The 20,587-nt window shown below is 45.2% G+C and overlaps 6 non-coding genes across 6 annotated transcripts; all 6 read right to left on the bottom strand.

Moving 5' to 3' along the window:
* Positions 1–2,510: 2,510 nt before the first annotated feature.
* On the bottom strand, positions 2,511–2,578 carry LOC147672047 (small nucleolar RNA SNORD50). The gene has a single exon (XR_015303613.1). It is a non-coding gene; the product is annotated as a small nucleolar RNA SNORD50 (small nucleolar RNA).
* Positions 2,579–3,220: 642 nt separating this feature from the next.
* Positions 3,221–3,306, bottom strand: LOC147672048 (small nucleolar RNA SNORD103/SNORD85). Its single transcript, XR_015303584.1, has one exon. It is a non-coding gene; the product is annotated as a small nucleolar RNA SNORD103/SNORD85 (small nucleolar RNA).
* Positions 3,307–7,338: 4,032 nt separating this feature from the next.
* On the bottom strand, positions 7,339–7,406 carry LOC147672049 (small nucleolar RNA SNORD50). Its single transcript, XR_015303575.1, has one exon. It is a non-coding gene; the product is annotated as a small nucleolar RNA SNORD50 (small nucleolar RNA).
* Positions 7,407–8,048: 642 nt separating this feature from the next.
* Positions 8,049–8,134, bottom strand: LOC147672050 (small nucleolar RNA SNORD103/SNORD85). The gene has a single exon (XR_015303585.1). It is a non-coding gene; the product is annotated as a small nucleolar RNA SNORD103/SNORD85 (small nucleolar RNA).
* A 5,911-nt stretch (positions 8,135–14,045) lies between these two features.
* LOC147672051 (small nucleolar RNA SNORD50) lies at positions 14,046–14,113 on the bottom strand. The gene has a single exon (XR_015303614.1). It is a non-coding gene; the product is annotated as a small nucleolar RNA SNORD50 (small nucleolar RNA).
* Positions 14,114–14,755: 642 nt separating this feature from the next.
* On the bottom strand, positions 14,756–14,841 carry LOC147672052 (small nucleolar RNA SNORD103/SNORD85). Its single transcript, XR_015303586.1, has one exon. It is a non-coding gene; the product is annotated as a small nucleolar RNA SNORD103/SNORD85 (small nucleolar RNA).
* Between the last annotated feature and the right edge of the window lie 5,746 nt (positions 14,842–20,587).

Below are 20,587 nucleotides of genomic sequence, written 5' to 3' on the forward strand. Positions count from 1 at the left end.
CATGCCCTCGCCCCAAGCATTGCCGGCCTCGACTCCCTGCCGGAGTTCAGCCCGATTGAGGCGAAAGTGTTTATGGGAGACCTGGGAGACAAGAAGGTCTCTAGGATTTATCAGTCCCTTGTTACTCACTGCTCATCTACTCTCAGCTCCCTTCGGGAAGCCTGGGAGGTAGACGTGGGCGCCTTGGACGAGGACGACTGGAGGGAGGCACTGGAGTCCCCGCGCTGCACCGCTGTCGCGGTTCGGCTCCGCCTGATACAATTCAAATACCTGCATCGTGCCTATTACACACGTGAACGACTGTGGAAGGCTGGCTTGATTGCGTCATCGGAGTGCCTGCGCTGTGGGGAAGTGCCTGGCTCCCTGTTGCATACGGTGTGGTCGTGTGGTCGCCTGGCTGGCTTCTGGAGGGGCGTATGGAATTGCCTGGCTGAGGTCCTGGGCTGGGATCTTCCTCGAACCCACCGGCTAGGCCTGCTGCACATCATGGAAGGGGTTGGGGGCAACATATATAAACGTCATCTGTTGCTCCTGGGCCTGGTGGTCGCTAAGCGTGACTTGGCTCGGGCCTGTAAAATCTGTGAGGGCCCCCCCCCCCCGTCTGCGTGGAAGGCTGGGCTGGACTACTTTATGGGTCTTGAGAAACCGGTCTTTGAGGCGCGGGGCTGCCCACGCAAACACTTCAAGATCTGGAAGCGGTGGGCCGACTACCGTGGCCTGTCCTTGGAACCCCCGGCGGAGCAGGAGGAGGACATTTGATCGCAGGGACTTTTCTGGCCCCAATGGCAAAACCCAGGTTGCACTATACCTGCTTCCTCTATGTGAATCGTCTTTGTGTTGCTTCTGTACATGTGTGGCGGGGGGGGGGGACGGTGGGTACGGGTGGGGGTGTAGTTGGGGTTGGGATGGGTTGTTAGGGCATTTTAAAGCCGAGCTTCATTGATGTATGCTTCGCGAATGCTATGTATGTCATCATTGCATTGATACTGATGTGGTGATCTTGGTGTGTGAAGATGCCACATTCTTGATACTCTTTTGCTCAATAAAATTGGTTGTGAGAAAAAAAAAAAATATCAGGACACTTTTAAAAGTGTGTTTAAGGCACATAACTCAGTGAGAGTAAGTCACATAAAGGAGAAAATAAATTATGCGAGTGAAAGAATGTCAAAAATGGCGTTAACAGTAGATAAAGAGTTATGACTGATTTGGGTTTACTTGTAACTATTTTATAGGAATACAGTTTTACTGAAGTTCTGGCAAATGAGCTCCTGAAGGCTTCATATATTAAAAATGAAGTGTTTGGTGAGCACGTATCATTACTTACGGCTATATGAAGACTGCTTAGGAGATTAAGGACAGTGGTACTTACACAAAAGGTTAAGTAGCGAGTGACAGTAGAGACCTAATTGGATGGGTTAATCAGGGTAGATTAGGGACCGCACCAGGTACAGATAGCCCATCGATTCTGATGGGGCGGATGGATGAGTCATATTTTGAACTGTTTTGGAGAGGTTTTCTTTGTCAAAGTAGGTTGTAGCAAACGGTTTGAGCACACAATTTTGCAGAAAGGCGTCATCCTGTCAAACATAAGAAGGGAAATGTGAAACTCAATCTTAGGGGTGAGTCGAGGCAGCTTTTAGGTGATTTATGTGTGCAAGAGATTATTAAGCCTGTTGATGTAGCACAGTTGATTTCCGCTGTCCTAAAGTGGGCAAAAGGAGGGGTGTCTAAATAAGATTGTGTGCAGGTTGGCGCTCACTCACCAAGAATATAGTTACTGAACATCATTCGATTTCCAAAATACAGGAAATGGTAGGCATGCTGAGGGATGCCGGGTATTTTACAACAATAGAACTTAATGCAGCACTTCATCAAATGATACTTGAAGCCAATTCTCAATTCTTAACTACCTCTGTTACGCCATTTGGTGCTTATAAATATTTGCGTATACCATGCCTACCCACATTCGTGACTACTATTTTACAAAGCTAATGTACAGATTTCAAAATCTCCAGCCAGTACAAGCTTTCCTGGACGATGGTTTGATTCATGCCAATAGTGTCGAGGAATACAACAGGAATTCACGGGGTGCTGAAAGATAGGGAGTATGACTGTGACAAAAGAACTGCAAGTTTTTGACATTCTGTGGAGCATTCAATTTGGAGGTTTGGTGGAAGCAGTAACTGAGGGACCTGTACGATTTACAAAGATCAACTAAGATTGTTCATACAAATGAGTGCATATTATTTGGGACAAGTGCTCGAGTTAAATCCCACAATATATTTACTTGGCATGGAAAACCACAGGGGCCATTTGATAGCTTCTACACGTGATGAGTACAAAGAAAAACATGCAGCAATTTTCGCTGCATGAAGTGTATAATCCTTTAAAAGCTCAATTTAGATCTAAATATTGCCCCATTTTTACAAGAACCACCATATCCGATCTATAAATATGCTCAACCTTAGTTGCAATCAGCAAGCAATAATCATATGTGGAATGGCAATCTGATTTCAGGAGTCAGATCCGTACGAGTTCTCTTCATAAAGTCAGGTTCGGGATTGTCTCATCATTAATCAGACTGATTTTAAACCTTACACCACATGTGGAGGAGCGAAGCATACTTTTAGAATGCAGCATCTGTATGACCATCTTAGGTCAGACAATGCATCTGTGCTTCTTAGAAGCACTACAGACAAATCGGTCTTTTCAAATAGATAGCATGGCCCACAAAACACCGACATCACAAGTTCACCCAATATCAAGAGGTAAGCTATAGCATGTACATAGGTCCCATAGCATGTACATAGGTCCCACAGCATACAAAGATCCAAGTCTTAGTAAGACAACGCAAGAAGGACATCAAGTTGCACAATAAAAGACATTTAAGCTACAAAGTCTAACTGACGCCTGCTTGAAAATAGTTCCTCACCTTTTTGGAGGGTAGCCGAGATAACAGCAGCATTCTTCGGGCCATCATTCCTAAAAGCGAAGGCACAGTATGTTAAGCACTATTTAGTAAGATAACCTGAAAGAAACAGTACATCATTCTTCACCCACTCGAGTCTCTACCTCACCGGAGCTGAAAAGTATAGCAAATCTTAACAGCCTGCAAGAGGAGAAGAGTTCCACGGTCCCTCCTTTAGCCCCACTTACGAAGCTCTCTTGCAAAAACACCAAGTCACTTTTAGCTGCCTGCAATATGATGCATGGGCGTCTGTCCAGCTCAGATTTATGAGTACATGATAGGTTTCTCATTATTGAACACTCGTTCTCAGTGAGGGCAAGTGTATCATCATCGCCAGAGGAGCCTGTAGAGGCAGCAGTCAGTGGTGACAAGGAACGAGGACCACAACATTTCACCAAAAAGCAGGAATGAGCACTGGTTAAGACATTGGCACTACAATCCATCAAGCCACACAGGAACAACTGAAAGGTACTCTCAACCTGCAATTCGAAGTAAGATGAATTATGGGGAGCACTGACAAACAGGTCAGTCACACTACTCAGTTGGACGAGGGCACAAAGGCTGGGGGAAAGGAATAGCAGAGTATCAAATGAAGGGGAGCTGAATGCTTACCAGATAAAAGAGCAGCACCTACAGGAGGAACCTCTGAAAAATGTAGCCTACAAGCTAAACATGAAAACTCAAGCTCAATTACTTTGCACACGCTGTGAACTAACTGGACCCTAATAGCCTAATCGTGAAGGATGGAAAAGAGTATCTGGTGGTTTGACATGCCAAAAACCAGACAGGTCATAAAGCTCACCAGTCAATAAGCAACTACAGAGGTTCACAAAGGCAAGAGAAGCCCCATGCCCGTGCTAACAGCCAATCAACACTCGCTTTCAAAATTACGTTCTCGGTTTTAACTGCACTGCAACACAAATCAGGCAATGTCTGGGTGTGCCATTTTCCCCTTTGGCCTTCTCCCTCTTCTGAAGGCTTGGGGTCTGGTTGCACCAAGAGGCAGATTACAGACAGGTCATGGAGTACAGGGGTTACATGGGAGCACCATGGTGGGTCTTGTAGCCTCCATGCTTCAGGAAGGCCTGGTGCAGGGGTGGAAGTAAGGGTGCAATCCTTACATTCTTCTCTCTATTATTCCCACCCAGTCTTGGATCTGGTCCCATGGTACGGACTTTGGGGCAGCATAATCTAATGGACATGCAGCACAATATCGCCTCTTGCGCTGAAAGGCTGACACTTGTTAGTGGGTTAACTGCAAAGGAGGAAAACTCAAAATGACAATTCATCCGAGTGGCTAGAGAAGTTTAAGTATGCAGTTTAGTGATTATATTTCCCCTTGGATGCAAACACTGCAATTACTTTGGTGAACAAAAGCAAATTATTGTATTCTTCTGTGGCAGTTTTATGGCTTTAGAGCATTTACTTAACTATGAGCGAACAACTTTACAAACCCACCACAAGACTCAGATTTTTTATTCTGAAGGGTCAATTTGCTTGTAAGTGTAGATCACCAGATATTTTTGGCAATGAATAGCAGCGGTTTTCAGTCCTGTCGTGTAAAGTTAGGGGAAGTGACCAACCAAAAGAACCAGCTTCAGAGAAAAATTAAGTACATCTAGTTCAGTGGGCGGCAGACATTTGGAGCAGGATAGACACTACCGGGTAGAGCAAAAAAGGGAGGAGGGCTGTGGCTATCTAACATACTGTTCAAATGAGGCTAGCCAAAGCAGTAAAATGCTGGTCAATCAAGGTCAGGCTGACCCATCACAGCATGCAACGGCTGTGCCTGACCTAGAGTACATAGAATGCGGTTACGTCCCCACGCATGGTGAGAAGATGCAGTGGTCCTTTTCGGTTTAGCAGATAAATAGCGGACACAAAACATTCACTGGTCACAAAAGGCCAGCGTTAACTGAAATTGGAACCAAGAAAATATTCAAGTATTCTTTACTGGCCTAAAAGCTATCGGGATATAAGAAATGAACAGCACTGTGCACAGTTTTGTAGAAATTGCAAACTGGTGTCAGTTGTTTTAACAAAGTGGAAGATAAAGCTAAGGAGATACTGTAGGCCTAACCATGGCAACGTCGCAGAGTGTGCAACCGCCTACCACAGTTTTCCAAAATCCAGGCAAGAAAAACATTAAGTGAAAACAATGGCACAGAGTTTTCAATCCTCATTAGGTAGAAATTGATAGAAAGTCATTTGAAACACTGTTTTATTTCATTGGGTGATGAGGGCCAAACAAATGTGAACACTTACCAGAAACTGAGCCGATCCCAGCTGAATTTGGCAGGGGACCAAGTACACTGAAGCTGTGAATCGAAAGAAATGGCACTTTAAGGAGGATCACGTTTCGAAGTAGAAGCGCATAACTTTTAGTAGAAACAAGAAAGCAGGAAAATAATGACAAATATATCCCCTTAAGTGCTGCCTCGGTGCATTGGCCGACGGCAGCACTACCTCCCCAGTGCTGCGCACGACCTTTGAACGTCCATACAGCACTAGTTCTAATGGACAGCGCAGCACTGGGGAGGAATGTTTAATAGCAGCTATGAGGATATGGCTGCACTAAGGATTCCGGGCTGCTACACAGTGAATTTGGAAACTGCACAGACCAAGATCTCAGAGACCAAATTGAGATGAATACTTATTTTAATAATCTTCATAAAAGATTACTCTGTAGACAAAAGTCCAGCCCCTGAGAGAATATGTATAAACAGCCAAGGGGTTTGAGAAGTTAATGTTACCTGCTCTGGCCATTGCAAGAAAGAGCACAATTGATTCACCCTACTGTCAATGTTGTGAGTTAGAGAAAAGTCATATACAAAAGGAAGGGAGAGGGAGATATCTATTCAAGATGTGGTTCAAGGACACGAGGGAAGCAATTCCGCTGGTCCAGCAGTGGGAAAGAAGTGCAAAATATCAGGACACATTTAAAAGTGTGTTTAAGGCACATAACTCAGTGAGAGTAAGTCACATAAAGGAGAAAATAAATTATGCGAGTGAAAGAATGTCAAAAATGGCGTTAACAGTAGATAAAGAGTTATGACTGATTTGGGTTTACTTGTAACTATTTTATAGGAATACAGTTTTACTGAAGTTCTGGCAAATGAGCTCCTGAAGGCTTCATATATTAAAAATGAAGTGTTTGGTGAGCACGTATCATTACTTACGGCTATATGAAGACTGCTTAGGAGATTAAGGACAGTGGTACTTACACAAAAGGTTACGTAGCGAGTGACAGTAGAGACCTAATTGGATGGGTTAATCAGGGTAGATTAGGGACCGCACCAGGTACAGATAGCCCATCGATTCTGATGGGGCGGATGGATGAGTCATATTTTGAACTGTTTTGGAGAGGTTTTCTTTGTCAAAGTAGGTTGTAGCAAACGGTTTGAGCACACAATTTTGCAGAAAGGCGTCATCCTGTCAAACATAAGAAGGGAAATGTGAAACTCAATCTTAGGGGTGAGTCGAGGCAGCTTTTAGGTGATTTATGTGTGCAAGAGATTATTAAGCCTGTTGATGTAGCACAGTTGATTTCCGCTGTCCTAAAGTGGGCAAAAGGAGGGGTGTCTAAATAAGATTGTGTGCAGGTTGGCGCTCACTCACCAAGAATATAGTTACTGAACATCATTCGATTTCCAAAATACAGGAAATGGTAGGCATGCTGAGGGATGCCGGGTATTTTACAACAATAGAACTTAATGCAGCACTTCATCAAATGATACTTGAAGCCAATTCTCAACTACCTCTGTTACGCCATTTGGTGCTTATCAATATTTGCGTATACCATGCCTACCCACATTCGTGACTACTATTTTACAAAGCTAATGTACAGATTTCAAAATCTCCAGCCAGTACAAGCTTTCCTGGACGATGGTTTGATTCATGCCAATAGTGTCGAGGAATACAACAGGATATTAACAGGAATTCACGGGGTGCTGAAAGATAGGGAGTATGACTGTGACAAAAGAACTGCAAGTTTTTGACATTCTGTGGAGCATTCAATTTGGAGGTTTGGTGGAAGCAGTAACTGAGGGACCCTGTACGATTTACAAAGATCAACTAAGATTGTTCATACAAATGAGTGCATATTATTTGGGACAAGTGCTCGAGTTAAATCCCACAATATATTTACTTGGCATGGAAAACCACAGGGGCCATTTGATAGCTTCTACACGTGATGAGTACAAAGAAAAACATGCAGCAATTTTCGCTGCATGAAGTGTATAATCCTTTAAAAGCTCAATTTAGATCTAAATATTGCCCCATTTTTACAAGAACCACCATATCCGATCTATAAATATGCTCAACCTTAGTTGCAATCAGCAAGCAATAATCATATGTGGAATGGCAATCTGATTTCAGGAGTCAGATCCGTACGAGTTCTCTTCATAAAGTCAGGTTCGGGATCGTCTCATCATTAATCAGACTGATTTTAAACCTTACACCACATGTGGAGGAGCGAAGCATACTTTTAGAATGCAGCATCTGTATGACCATCTTAGGTCAGACAATGCATCTGTGCTTCTTAGAAGCACTACAGACAAATCGGTCTTTTCAAATAGATAGCATGGCCCACAAAACACCGACATCACAAGTTCACCCAATATCAAGAGGTAAGCTATAGCATGTACATAGGTCCCATAGCATGTACATAGGTCCCACAGCATACAAAGATCCAAGTCTTAGTAAGACAACGTAAGAAGGACATCAAGTTGCACAATAAAAGACATTTAAGCTACAAAGTCTAACTGACGCCTGCTTGAAAATAGTTCCTCACCTTTTTGGAGGGTAGCCGAGATAACAGCAGCATTCTTCGGGCCATCATTCCTAAAAGCGAAGGCACAGTATGGTAAGCACTATTTAGTAAGATAACCTGAAAGAAACAGTACATCATTCTTCACCCACTCGAGTCTCTACCTCACCGGAGCTGAAAAGTATAGCAAATCTTAACAGCCTGCAAGAGGAGAAGAGTTCCACGGTCCCTCCTTTAGCCCCACTTACGAAGCTCTCTTGCAAAAACACCAAGTCACTTTTAGCTGCCTGCAATATGATGCATGGGCGTCTGTCCAGCTCAGATTTATGAGTACATGATAGGTTTCTCATTATTGAACACTCGTTCTCAGTGAGGGCAAGTGTATCATCATCGCCAGAGGAGCCTGTAGAGGCAGCAGTCAGTGGTGACAAGGAACGAGGACCACAACATTTCACCAAAAAGCAGGAATGAGCACTGGTTAAGACATTGGCACTACAATCCATCAAGCCACACAGGAACAACTGAAAGGTACTCTCAACCTGCAATTCGAAGTAAGATGAATTATGGGGAGCACTGACAAACAGGTCAGTCACACTACTCAGTTGGACGAGGGCACAAAGGCTGGGGGAAAGGAATAGCAGAGTATCAAATGAAGGGGAGCTGAATGCTTACCAGATAAAAGAGCAGCACCTACAGGAGGAACCTCTGAAAAATGTAGCCTACAAGCTAAACATGAAAACTCAAGCTCAATTACTTTGCACACGCTGTGAACTAACTGGACCCTAATAGCCTAATCGTGAAGGATGGAAAAGAGTATCTGGTGGTTTGACATGCCAAAAACCAGACAGGTCATAAAGCTCACCAGTCAATAAGCAACTACAGAGGTTCACAAAGGCAAGAGAAGCCCCATGCCCGTGCTAACAGCCAATCAACACTCGCTTTCAAAATTACGTTCTCGGTTTTAACTGCACTGCGACACAAATCAGGCAATGTCTGGGTGTGCCATTTTCCCCTTTGGCCTTCTCCCTCTTCTGAAGGCTTGGGGTCTGGTTGCACCAAGAGGCAGATTACAGACAGGTCATGGAGTACAGGGGTTACATGGGAGCACCATGGTGGGTCTTGTAGCCTCCATGCTTCAGGAAGGCCTGGTGCAGGGGTGGAAGTAAGGGTGCAATCCTTACATTCTTCTCTCTATTATTCCCACCCAGTCTTGGATCTGGTCCCATGGTACGGACTTTGGGGCAGCATAATCTAATGGACATGCAGCACAATATCGCCTCTTGCGCTGAAAGGCTGACACTTGTTAGTGGGTTAACTGCAAAGGAGGAAAACTCAAAATGACAATTCATCCGAGTGGCTAGAGAAGTTTAAGTATGCAGTTTAGTGATTATATTTCCCCTTGGATGCAAACACTGCAATTATTTTGGTGAACAAAAGCAAATTATTGTATTCTTCTGTGGCAGTTTTATGGCTTTAGAGCATTTACTTAACTATGAGCGAACAACTTTACAAACCCACCACAAGACTCAGATTTTTTATTCTGAAGGGTCAATTTGCTTGTAAGTGTAGATCACCAGATATTTTTGGCAATGAATAGCAGCGGTTTTCAGTCCTGTCGTGTAAAGTTAGGGGAAGTGACCAACCAAAAGAACCAGCTTCAGAGAAAAATTAAGTACATCTAGTGCAGTGGGCGGCAGACATTTGGAGCAGGATAGACACTACCGGGTAGAGCAAAAAAGGGAGGAGGGCTGTGGCTATCTAACATACTGTTCAAATGAGGCTAGCCAAAGCAGTAACATGCTGGTCAATCAAGGTCAGGCTGACCCATCACAGCATGCAACGGCTGTGCCTGACCTAGAGTACATAGAATGCGGTTACGTCCCCACGCATGGTGAGAAGATGCAGTGGTCCTTTTCGGTTTAGCAGATAAATAGCGGACACAAAACATTCACTGGTCACAAAAGGCCAGCGTTAACTGAAATTGGAACCAAGAAAATATTCAAGTATTCTTTACTGGCCTAAAAGCTATCGGGATATAAGAAATGAACAGCACTGTGCACAGTTTTGTAGAAATTGCAAACTGGTGTCAGTTGTTTTAACAAAGTGGAAGATAAAGCTAAGGAGATACTGTAGGCCTAACCATGGCAACGTCGCAGAGTGTGCAACCGCCTACCACAGTTTTCCAAAATCCAGGCAAGAAAAACATTAAGTGAAAACAATGGCACAGAGTTTTCAATCCTCATTAGGTAGAAATTGATAGAAAGTCATTTGAAACACTGTTTTATTTCATTGGGTGATGAGGGCCAAACAAATGTGAACACTTACCAGAAACTGAGCCGATCCCAGCTGAATTTGGCAGGGGACCAAGTACACTGAAGCTGTGAATCGAAAGAAATGGCACTTTAAGGAGGATCACGTTTCGAAGTAGAAGCGCATAACTTTTAGTAGAAACAAGAAAGCAGGAAAATAATGACAAATATATGGCTGCAATAAGGATTCCGGGCTGCTACACAGTGAATTTGGAAACTGCACAGACCAAGATCTCAGAGACCAAATTGAGATGAATACTTATTTTAATAATCTTCATAAAAGATTACTCTGTAGACAAAAGTCCAGCCCCTGAGAGAATATGTATAAACAGCCAAGGGGTTTGAGAAGTTAATGTTACCTGCTCTGGCCATTGCAAGAAAGAGCACAATTGATTCACCCTACTGTCAATGTTGTGAGTTAGAGAAAAGTCATATACAAAAGGAAGGGAGAGGGAGATATCTATTCAAGATGTGGTTCAAGGACACGAGGGAAGCAATTCCGCTGGTCCAGCAGTGGGAAAGAAGTGCAAAATATCAGGACACTTTTAAAAGTGTGTTTAAGGCACATAACTCAGTGAGAGTAAGTCACATAAAGGAGAAAATAAATTATGCGAGTGAAAGAATGTCAAAAATGGCGTTAACAGTAGATAAAGAGTTATGACTGATTTGGGTTTACTTGTAACTATTTTATAGGAATACAGTTTTACTGAAGTTCTGGCAAATGAGCTCCTGAAGGCTTCATATATTAAAAATGAAGTGTTTGGTGAGCACGTACCATTACTTACGGCTATATGAAGACTGCTTAGGAGATTAAGGACAGTGGTACTTACACAAAAGGTTTCGTAGCGAGTGACAGTAGAGACCTAATTGGATGGGTTAATCAGGGTAGATTAGGGACCGCACCAGGTACAGATAGCCCATCGATTCTGATGGGGCGGATGGATGAGTGTCATATTTTGAACTGTTTTGGAGAGGTTTTCTTTGTCAAAGTAGGTTGTAGCCAACGGTTTGAGCACACAATTTTGCAGAAAGGCGTCATCCTGTCAAACATAAGAAGGGAAATGTGAAACTCAATCTTAGGGGTGAGTCGAGGCAGCTTTTAGGTGATTTATGTGTGCAAGAGATTATTAAGCCTGTTGATGTAGCAAAGTTGATTTCCGCTGTCCTAAAGTGGGCAAAAGGAGGGGTGTCTAAATAAGATTGTGTGCAGGTTGGCGCTCACTCACCAAGAATATAGTTACTGAACATCATTCGATTTCCAAAATACAGGAAATGATAGGCATGCTGAGGGATGCCGGGTATTTTACAACAATAGAACTTAATGCAGCACTTCATCAAATGATACTTGAAGCCAATTCTCAATTCTTAACTACCTCTGTTACGCCATTTGGTGCTTATAAATATTTGCGTATACCATGCCTACCCACATTCGTGACTACTATTTTACAAAGCTAATGTACAGATTTCAAAATCTCCAGCCAGTACAAGCTTTCCTGGACGATGGTTTGTTTCATGCCAATAGTGTCGAGGAATACAACAGGATATTAACAGGAATTCACGGGGTGCTGAAAGATAGGGAGTATGACTGTGACAAAAGAGAACTGCAAGTTTTTGACATTCTGTGGAGCATTCAATTTGGAGGTTTGGTGGAAGCAGTAACTGAGGGACTCTGTACGATTTACAAAGATCAACTAAGATTGTTCATACAAATGAGTGCATATTATTTGGGACAAGTGCTCGAGTTAAATCCCACAATATATTTACTTGGCATGGAAAACCACAGGGGCCATTTGATAGCTTCTACACGTGATGAGTACAAAGAAAAACATGCAGCAATTTTCGCTGCATGAAGTGTATAATCCTTTAAAAGCTCAATTTAGATCTAAATATTGCCCCATTTTTACAAGAACCAACATATCCGATCTATAAATATGTTATGTTATGTTACAAAAATTTTAATACCGCGCTCATACACCAATTGGTTTCTTGGCGCTCGAAGACAGTGGGAATATGGCACGGGGGATGTGAACAGCTAACCGTGAGCAAGACGGAACAAATGAGTTTTTAAAGATTTGCGAAAAGTGGGGTAGTCAGGAGTGAGCCGAATAGGGAGGGGAAGGGAGTTCCAAGTGAATGGGGCAAGGAAGGAGAAGCCAGCACCACCGTGCTTCTTACGTCGAAACCTTGGAATGACCAGCAGATTGTGGGCAGAGGATCTGAGGTGTCGGGAAGGAGTATAAGAGTGTAGACAGGAAGAAATAAAAGCAGGAGCAGAAAAGAAAAGAGATTTGAAAACGGTGCAACCAAGTTTGAAAATGCATCGTTGCGCAACCGGGAGCCAGTGCAAGGTTTTTAACAGTGGAGTGACATGTTGATGTTTTGGTTGCTGGAAGATTAATCTAGCAGCCTGGTTTTGCACCAGTTGAAGGCGTTGAAGGTGGTAGGCTGGAATCCCCACGTATAGACAGTTGGCATAGTCTAAACGTGAGGTAACCAGGGCCAAGATGACAAGAATGAGAGCCTCTGGAGACAGGTACCTTCGGATCTTCCCGATCCTGCGGAGATGAAAGAAGCAGGCCGAGGTGACAGCATTAATGTGCGGCCGCATCGAGAGATCACTGGAGATGACAACACCTAAGCTCTTCACGGAGTCAACTGGGCAAGGGGAAGGGCCGAGGGCAGGCGGCCAGAAGTTGGAAGTCCAAGGATGAGGGGGCCCACCGATCAGGACCAGCTCTGTCTTACTAGGATTGAGCTTCAGCTGACTGAAGTTCATCCACTCATAGATGGAAAGCATGGTGGATTGGAAGTTAGAGCGGGAGAGAGGGGAAGAGTCAATAGGAAAGATAAGTTGCAGATCATCTGCATAATTAAAAGTGGTAACAGAAGAGTGACGGAGGGAGACCAGAAGAGGCTGCATATAAAGATTGAACAGAAGGGGAGATAAGGCAGAACCCTGGGGGACACCACAAGAAAGTGAAGTGGAAGGGGCAGAAAAGGAGGATAGGTGAACAGATTGGGTCCGGAGTTGGAGAAAGGACACAATCCAAGACAGGGCCAGGCCCGAGATCCCAGCATTTCTGACACGGTCGACCAAAATGTCGTGGTCGACCGTGTCGAAAGCGGCCGAGAGATCAAGTAGTACCAGGGCCTGGGCCAAGTTCTTATCCGCCCCCTGTCTCAGCGTGTCCATGACCGCTGTCACCACTGCCTCCGTAGAGTGGGAGGGTCTGAAACCTGCCTGTTGGTCATCGAGGAAATGAGTCTCCTCGATGAAAGAGCTAAGGCAACGGGTGACATAGGTTTCCAAGACCTTCCCGAGATATGGGAGAAGGGAAATAGGTCGGTAATTGCCCAGTACCGCGGGATCGGAACCGGGTTTTTTCAAAATAGGTACCACCACAGCGCTTTTGAAAGCATTGGGGACAGAGCCTATGGAAAGTGAGCGGTTTAGGAGGTCCAGAGGAGGGTCAGGACATGCCATAAAGGCATCTCTAAGGATTTGGGGGGGACAGCAATCCTTGGGAGAGCCTGAGCCCACAGCCGAGAGTAGAGAGCGGAAAGTGTCTAAAGAAATCGGGGGAAAAACATTCAGGGAGTGAGGATTCGAAGGAGGAAGGGCGCTGGTGTGAGACGTAGTGGTAGGGGGAATATTGTTTTTAATTGTAGCAATTTTATCAATAAAAAAAGAATTGAGGGAGTCGCACAAAGCTTGTGATGGCTGAGGCTGAGGTGTAACGCGGTCGGGTAAGGAAAGTTCAGCGACAATTGAGAAAATTTCTTTAGTTTTGGAAGCAGAGTTAATTACTTTTTGAGAAAAATAAGCAGATTTAGCCAGGATGATGGATGTTTTGTATGATTTAAGTAAGTCAGTGTAGACAGACTTCAGTGAAGGATCATAGTTACGCCTCCAGCGGCGCTCAGCCTGGCGAAGAAGGAGTTTGCTGGTCAACCTTAGTTGCAATCAGCAAGCAATAATCATATGTGGAATGGCAATCTGATTTCAGGAGTCAGATCCGTACGAGTTCTCTTCATAAAGTCAGGTTCGGGATTGTCTCATCATTAATCAGACTGATTTTAAACCTTACACCACATGTGGAGGAGCGAAGCATACTTTTAGAATGCAGCATCTGTATGACCATCTTAGGTCAGACAATGCATCTGTGCTTCTTAGAAGCACTACAGACAAATCGGTCTTTTCAAATAGATAGCATGGCCCACAAAACACCGACATCACAAGTTCACCCAATATCAAGAGGTAAGCTATAGCATGTACATAGGTCCCATAGCATGTACATAGGTCCCACAGCATACAAAGATCCAAGTCTTAGTAAGACAACGCAAGAAGGACATCAAGTTGCACAATAAAAGACATTTAAGCTACAAAGTCTAACTGACGCCTGCTTGAAAATAGTTCCTCACCTTTTTGGAGGGTAGCCGAGATAACAGCAGCATTCTTCGGGCCATCATTCCTAAAAGCGAAGGCACAGTATGTTAAGCACTATTTAGTAAGATAACCTGAAAGAAACAGTACATCATTCTTCACCCACTCGAGTCTCTACCTCACCGGAGCTGAAAAGTATAGCAAATCTTAACAGCCTGCAAGAGGAGAAGAGTTCCACGGTCCCTCCTTTAGCCCCACTTACGAAGCTCTCTTGCAAAAACACCAAGTCACTTTTAGCTGCCTGCAATATGATGCATGGGCGTCTGTCCAGCTCAGATTTATGAGTACATGATAGGTTTCTCATTATTGAACACTCGTTCTCAGTGAGGGCAAGTGTATCATCATCGCCAGAGGAGCCTGTAGAGGCAGCAGTCAGTGGTGACAAGGAACGAGGACCAAACATTTCACCAAAAAGCAGGAATGAGCACTGGTTAAGACATTGGCACTACAATCCATCAAGCCACACAGGAACAACTGAAAGGTACTCTCAACCTGCAATTCGAAGTAAGATGAATTATGGGGAGCACTGACAAACAGGTCAGTCACACTACTCAGTTGGACGAGGGCACAAAGGCTCGGGGAAAGGAATAGCAGAGTATCAAATGAAGGGGAGCTGAATGCTTACCAGATAAAAGAGCAGCACCTACAGGAGGAACCTCTGAAAAATGTAGCCTACAAGCTAAACATGAAAACTCAAGCTCAATTACTTTGCACACGCTGTGAACTAACTGGACCCTAATAGCCTAATCGTGAAGGATGGAAAAGAGTATCTGGTGGTTTGACATGCCAAAAACCAGACAGGTCATAAAGCTCACCAGTCAATAAGCAACTACAGAGGTTCACAAAGGCAAGAGAAGCCCCATGCCCGTGCTAACAGCCAATCAACACTCGCTTTCAAAATTGCGTTCTCGGTTTTAACTGCACTGCGACACAAATCAGGCAATGTCTGGGTGTGCCATTTTCCCCTTTGGCCTTCTCCCTCTTCTGAAGGCTTGGGGTCTGGTTGCACCAAGAGGCAGATTACAGACAGGTCATGGAGTACAGGGGTTACATGGGAGCACCATGGTGGGTCTTGTAGCCTCCATGCTTCAGGAAGGCCTGGTGCAGGGGTGGAAGTAAGGGTGCAATCCTTACATTCTTCTCTCTATTATTCCCACCCAGTCTTGGATCTGGTCCCATGGTACGGACTTTGGGGCAGCATAATCTAATGGACATGCAGCACAATATCGCCTCTTGCGCTGAAAGGCTGACACTTGTTAGTGGGTTAACTGCAAAGGAGGAAAACTCAAAATGACAATTCATCCGAGTGGCTAGAGAAGTTTAAGTATGCAGTTTAGTGATTATATTTCCCCTTGGATGCAAACACTGCAATTATTTTGGTGAACAAAAGCAAATTATTGTATTCTTCTGTGGCAGTTTTATGGCTTTAGAGCATTTACTTAACTATGAGCGAACAACTTTACAAACCCACCACAAGACTCAGATTTTTTATTCTGAAGGGTCAATTTGCTTGTAAGTGTAGATCACCAGATATTTTTGGCAATGAATAGCAGCGGTTTTCAGTCCTGTCGTGTAAAGTTAGGGGAAGTGACCAACCAAAAGAACCAGCTTCAGAGAAAAATTAAGTACATCTAGTGCAGTGGGCGGCAGACATTTGGAGCAGGATAGACACTACCGGGTAGAGCAAAAAAGGGAGGAGGGCTGTGGCTATCTAACATACTGTTCAAATGAGGCTAGCCAAAGCAGTAACATGCTGGTCAATCAAGGTCAGGCTGACCCATCACAGCATGCAACGGCTGTGCCTGACCTAGAGTACATAGAATGCGGTTACGTCCCCACGCATGGTGAGAAGATGCAGTGGTCCTTTTCGGTTTAGCAGATAAATAGCGGACACAAAACATTCACTGGTCACAAAAGGCCAGCGTTAACTGAAATTGGAACCAAGAAAATATTCAAGTATTCTTTACTGGCCTAAAAGCTATCGGGATATAAGAAATGAACAGCACTGTGCACAGTTTTGTAGAAATTGCAAACTGGTGTCAGTTGTTTTAACAAAGTGGAAGATAAAGCTAAGGAGATACTGTAGGCCTAACCATGGCAACGTCGCAGAGTGTGCAACCGCCTACCACAGTTTTCCAAAATCCAGGCAAGAAAAACATTAAGTGAAAACAATGGCACAGAGTTTTCAATCCTCATTAGGTAGAAATTGATAGAAAGTCATTTGAAACACTGTTTTATTTCATTGGGTGATGAGGGCCAAACAAATGTGAACACTTACCAGAAACTGAGCCGATCCCAGCTGAATTTGGCAGGGGACCAAGTACACTGAAGCTGTGAATCGAAAGAAATGGCACTTTAAGGAGGATCACGTTTCGAAGTAGAAGCGCATAACTTTTAGTAGAAACAAGAAAGCAGGAACATAATGACAATTATATGGCTGCAATAAGGATTCCGGGCTGCTACACAGTGAATTTGGAAACTGCACAGACCAAGATCTCAGAGACCAAATTGAGATGAATACTTATTTTAATAATCTTCATAAAAGATTACTCTGTAGACAAAAGTCCAGCCCCTGAGAGAATATGTATAAACAGCCAAGGGGTTTGAGAAGTTAATGTTACCTGCTCTGGCCATTGCAAGAAAGAGCACAATTGATTCACCCTACTGTCAATGTTGTGAGTTAGAGAAAAGTCATATACAAAAGGAAGGGAGAGGGAGATATCTATTCAAGATGTGGTTCAAGGACACGAGGGAAGCAATTCCGCTGGTCCAGCAGTGGGAAAGAAGTGCAAAATATCAGGACACTTAGTTGGGCGTATCTGTTCACCTTGTTGGCCCGCCTCAACCTCGGGCCTGTTTTCTTGTCCTATATCCGTCTCCTATATACCAATGTCACGGCGTCGGTCCGTGTGGCCGGTGCGGTCTCAGGGCGCTTCCAAATCGGCCGTGGTACTCGGCAGGGCTGCCCGCTGTCCCCCTATCTGTTTGCCCTGGCCATGGAGCCCCTGGCGTCGCGGATACGACTGGATGCCCATCTGCGTGGCTTTGTCTGGAACGATACCCTTACGGATAGAATTGCACTTTACGCAGACGACGTCCTCCTGTTCCTTACCGACCTGCGGCGCTCGGGCCCTCGAGTTTTGGAGATCATGCGGGGGTTTGGCGAAGTCTCAGGGCTCCGCCTTAACCTGTCTAAGTCGACCCTGTGGGTTTTACGTGGCGGAGTGGTTGCTGACCCTTGGGCCGCCGACCTGCGCGTGGCGACGGACGGCCTGAAATATTTGGGTGTTTTCCTCTCGACTTCGCGAGCCGTGGCCTGGACACGCAGTGTCTTGCCGGTGTGGGAACGGGTCCAGGCTGATGTTAAAACATGGTCCAGAATGCCACTTACAATCTTTGGGAGGTCGGCCATCTTTAAGATGGTGGCGCTGCCGAGACTGTTGTACCAACTTCAACATTTCCCGCACCCTATTGGCATGGAGTGGTTCCGCCAGGTGAACTCAGTGCTGAGCCGCTTCCTGTGGGATGGCGGAGCAGCCAGGGTGGCCCTGAGGACGTGCTTTCTGTCCACCTACTGTGGTGGTTTGGCCACATCCGACCTCCTCTCCTACTACCAGGCGTCACATCTCCTTGTCCTTAATGAATGGTGGTACGGGGACAGGAGTGACACGGCTTATGCCCTGGAAAGACATCTCATGGGTGACCGTACGCTCCACACCGTTCTTTACTCGGCCCGTATACGCCGTGGGTTACCGTCGGTGACAAACGTGGTCTTTGCAGTGTGGCGGCAGTCTTTGCGCCGCATGGGTTGGTGGGGCAAATTAACGGCTGAAACGCCGCTGTGGCACAACGGTTTGCTCCCAGAACTGGCGGCCTTGGCCGGGTTCGAGGGTTGGGAGGCTATCGGAATTACACAACTGGGCCAGGTCATGTCGGGCGCAACCCTCAAGTCCTTTGAGGAACTCCGAGTGGAGTTCCAGATGCCTCAGTCCCAGTTCTTCCGTTACCTACAGCTGAGACATGCCCTCGCCCCAAGCATTGCCGGCCTCGACTCCCTGCCGGAGTTCAGCCCGATTGAGGCGAAAGTGTTTATGGGAGACCTGGGAGACAAGAAGGTCTCTAGGATTTATCAGTCCCTTGTTACTCACTGCTCATCTACTCTCAGCTCCCTTCGGGAAGCCTGGGAGGTAGACGTGGGCGCCTTGGACGAGGACGACTGGAGGGAGGCACTGGAGTCCCCGCGCGGCACCGCTGTCGCGGTTCGGCTCCGCCTGATACAATTCAAATACCTGCATCGTGCCTATTACACACGTGAACGACTGTGGAAGGCTGGCTTGATTGCGTCATCGGAGTGCCTGCGCTGTGGGGAAGTGCCTGGCTCCCTGTTGCATACGGTGTGGTCGTGTGGTCGCCTGGCTGGCTTCTGGAGGGGCGTATGGAATTGCCTGGCTGAGGTCCTGGGCTGGGATCTTCCTCGAACCCACCGGCTAGGCCTGCTGCACATCATGGAAGGGGTTGGGGGCAACATATATAAACGTCATCTGTTGCTCCTGGGCCTGGTGGTCGCTAAGCGTGACTTGGCTCGGGCCTGTAAAATCTGTGAGGGCCCCCCCCCCCTGTCTGCGTGGAAGGCTGGGCTGGACTACTTTATGGGTCTTGAGAAACCGGTCTTTGAGGCGCGGGGCTGCCCACGCAAACACTTCAAGATCTGGAAGCGGTGGGCCGACTACCGTGGCCTGTCCTTGGAACCCCCGGCGGAGCAGGAGGAGGACATTTGATCGCAGGGACTTTTCTGGCCCCAATGGCAAAACCCAGGTTGCACTATACCTGCTTCCTCTATGTGAATCGTCTTTGTGTTGCTTCTGTACATGTGTGGCGGGGGGGGGGGGGGGGGGGGGGGGGTACGGGTGGGGGTGTAGTTGGGGTTGGGATGGGTTGTTAGGGCATTTTAAAGCCGAGCTTCATTGATGTATGCTTCGCGAATGCTATGTATGTCATCATTGCATTGATACTGATGTGGTGATCTTGGTGTGTGAAGATGCCACATTCTTGATACTCTTTTGCTCAATAAAATTGGTTGTGAGAAAAAAAAAAAATATCAGGACACATTTAAAAGTGTGTTTAAGGCACATAACTCAGTGAGAGTAAGTCACATAAAGGAGAAAATAAATTATGCGAGTGAAAGAATGTCAAAAATGGCGTTAACAGTAGATAAAGAGTTATGACTGATTTGGGTTTACTTGTAACTATTTTATAGGAATACAGTTTTACTGAAGTTCTGGCAAATGAGCTCCTGAAGGCTTCATATATTAAAAATGAAGTGTTTGGTGAGCACGTATCATTACTTACGGCTATATGAAGACTGCTTAGGAGATTAAGGACAGTGGTACTTACACAAAAGGTTACGTAGCGAGTGACAGTAGAGACCTAATTGGATGGGTTAATCAGGGTAGATTAGGGACCGCACCAGGTACAGATAGCCCATCGATTCTGATGGGGCGGATGGATGAGTCATATTTTGAACTGTTTTGGAGAGGTTTTCTTTGTCAAAGTAGGTTGTAGCAAACGGTTTGAGCACACAATTTTGCAGAAAGGCGTCATCCTGTCAAACATAAGAAGGGAAATGTGAAACTCAATCTTAGGGGTGAGTCGAGGCAGCTTTTAGGTGATTTATGTGTGCAAGAGATTATTAAGCCTGTTGATGTAGCACAGTTGATTTCCGCTGTCCTAAAGTGGGCAAAAGGAGGGGTGTCTAAATAAGATTGTGTGCAGGTTGGCGCTCACTCACCAAGAATATAGTTACTGAACATCATTCGATTTCCAAAATACAGGAAATGGTAGGCATGCTGAGGGATGCCGGGTATTTTACAACAATAGAACTTAATGCAGCACTTCATCAAATGATACTTGAAGCCAATTCTCAATTCTTAACTACCTCTGTTACGCCATTTGGTGCTTATAAATATTTGCGTATACCATGCCTACCCACATTCGTGACTACTATTTTACAAAGCTAATGTACAGATTTCAAAATCTCCAGCCAGTACAAGCTTTCCTGGACGATGGTTTGATTCATGCCAATAGTGTCGAGGAATACA

This window comes from Lissotriton vulgaris, unplaced genomic scaffold (assembly GCF_964263255.1).
Source record: "Lissotriton vulgaris unplaced genomic scaffold, aLisVul1.2 SCAFFOLD_445, whole genome shotgun sequence".
NCBI classification, from domain to species: Eukaryota; Metazoa; Chordata; class Amphibia; order Caudata; family Salamandridae; genus Lissotriton; species Lissotriton vulgaris.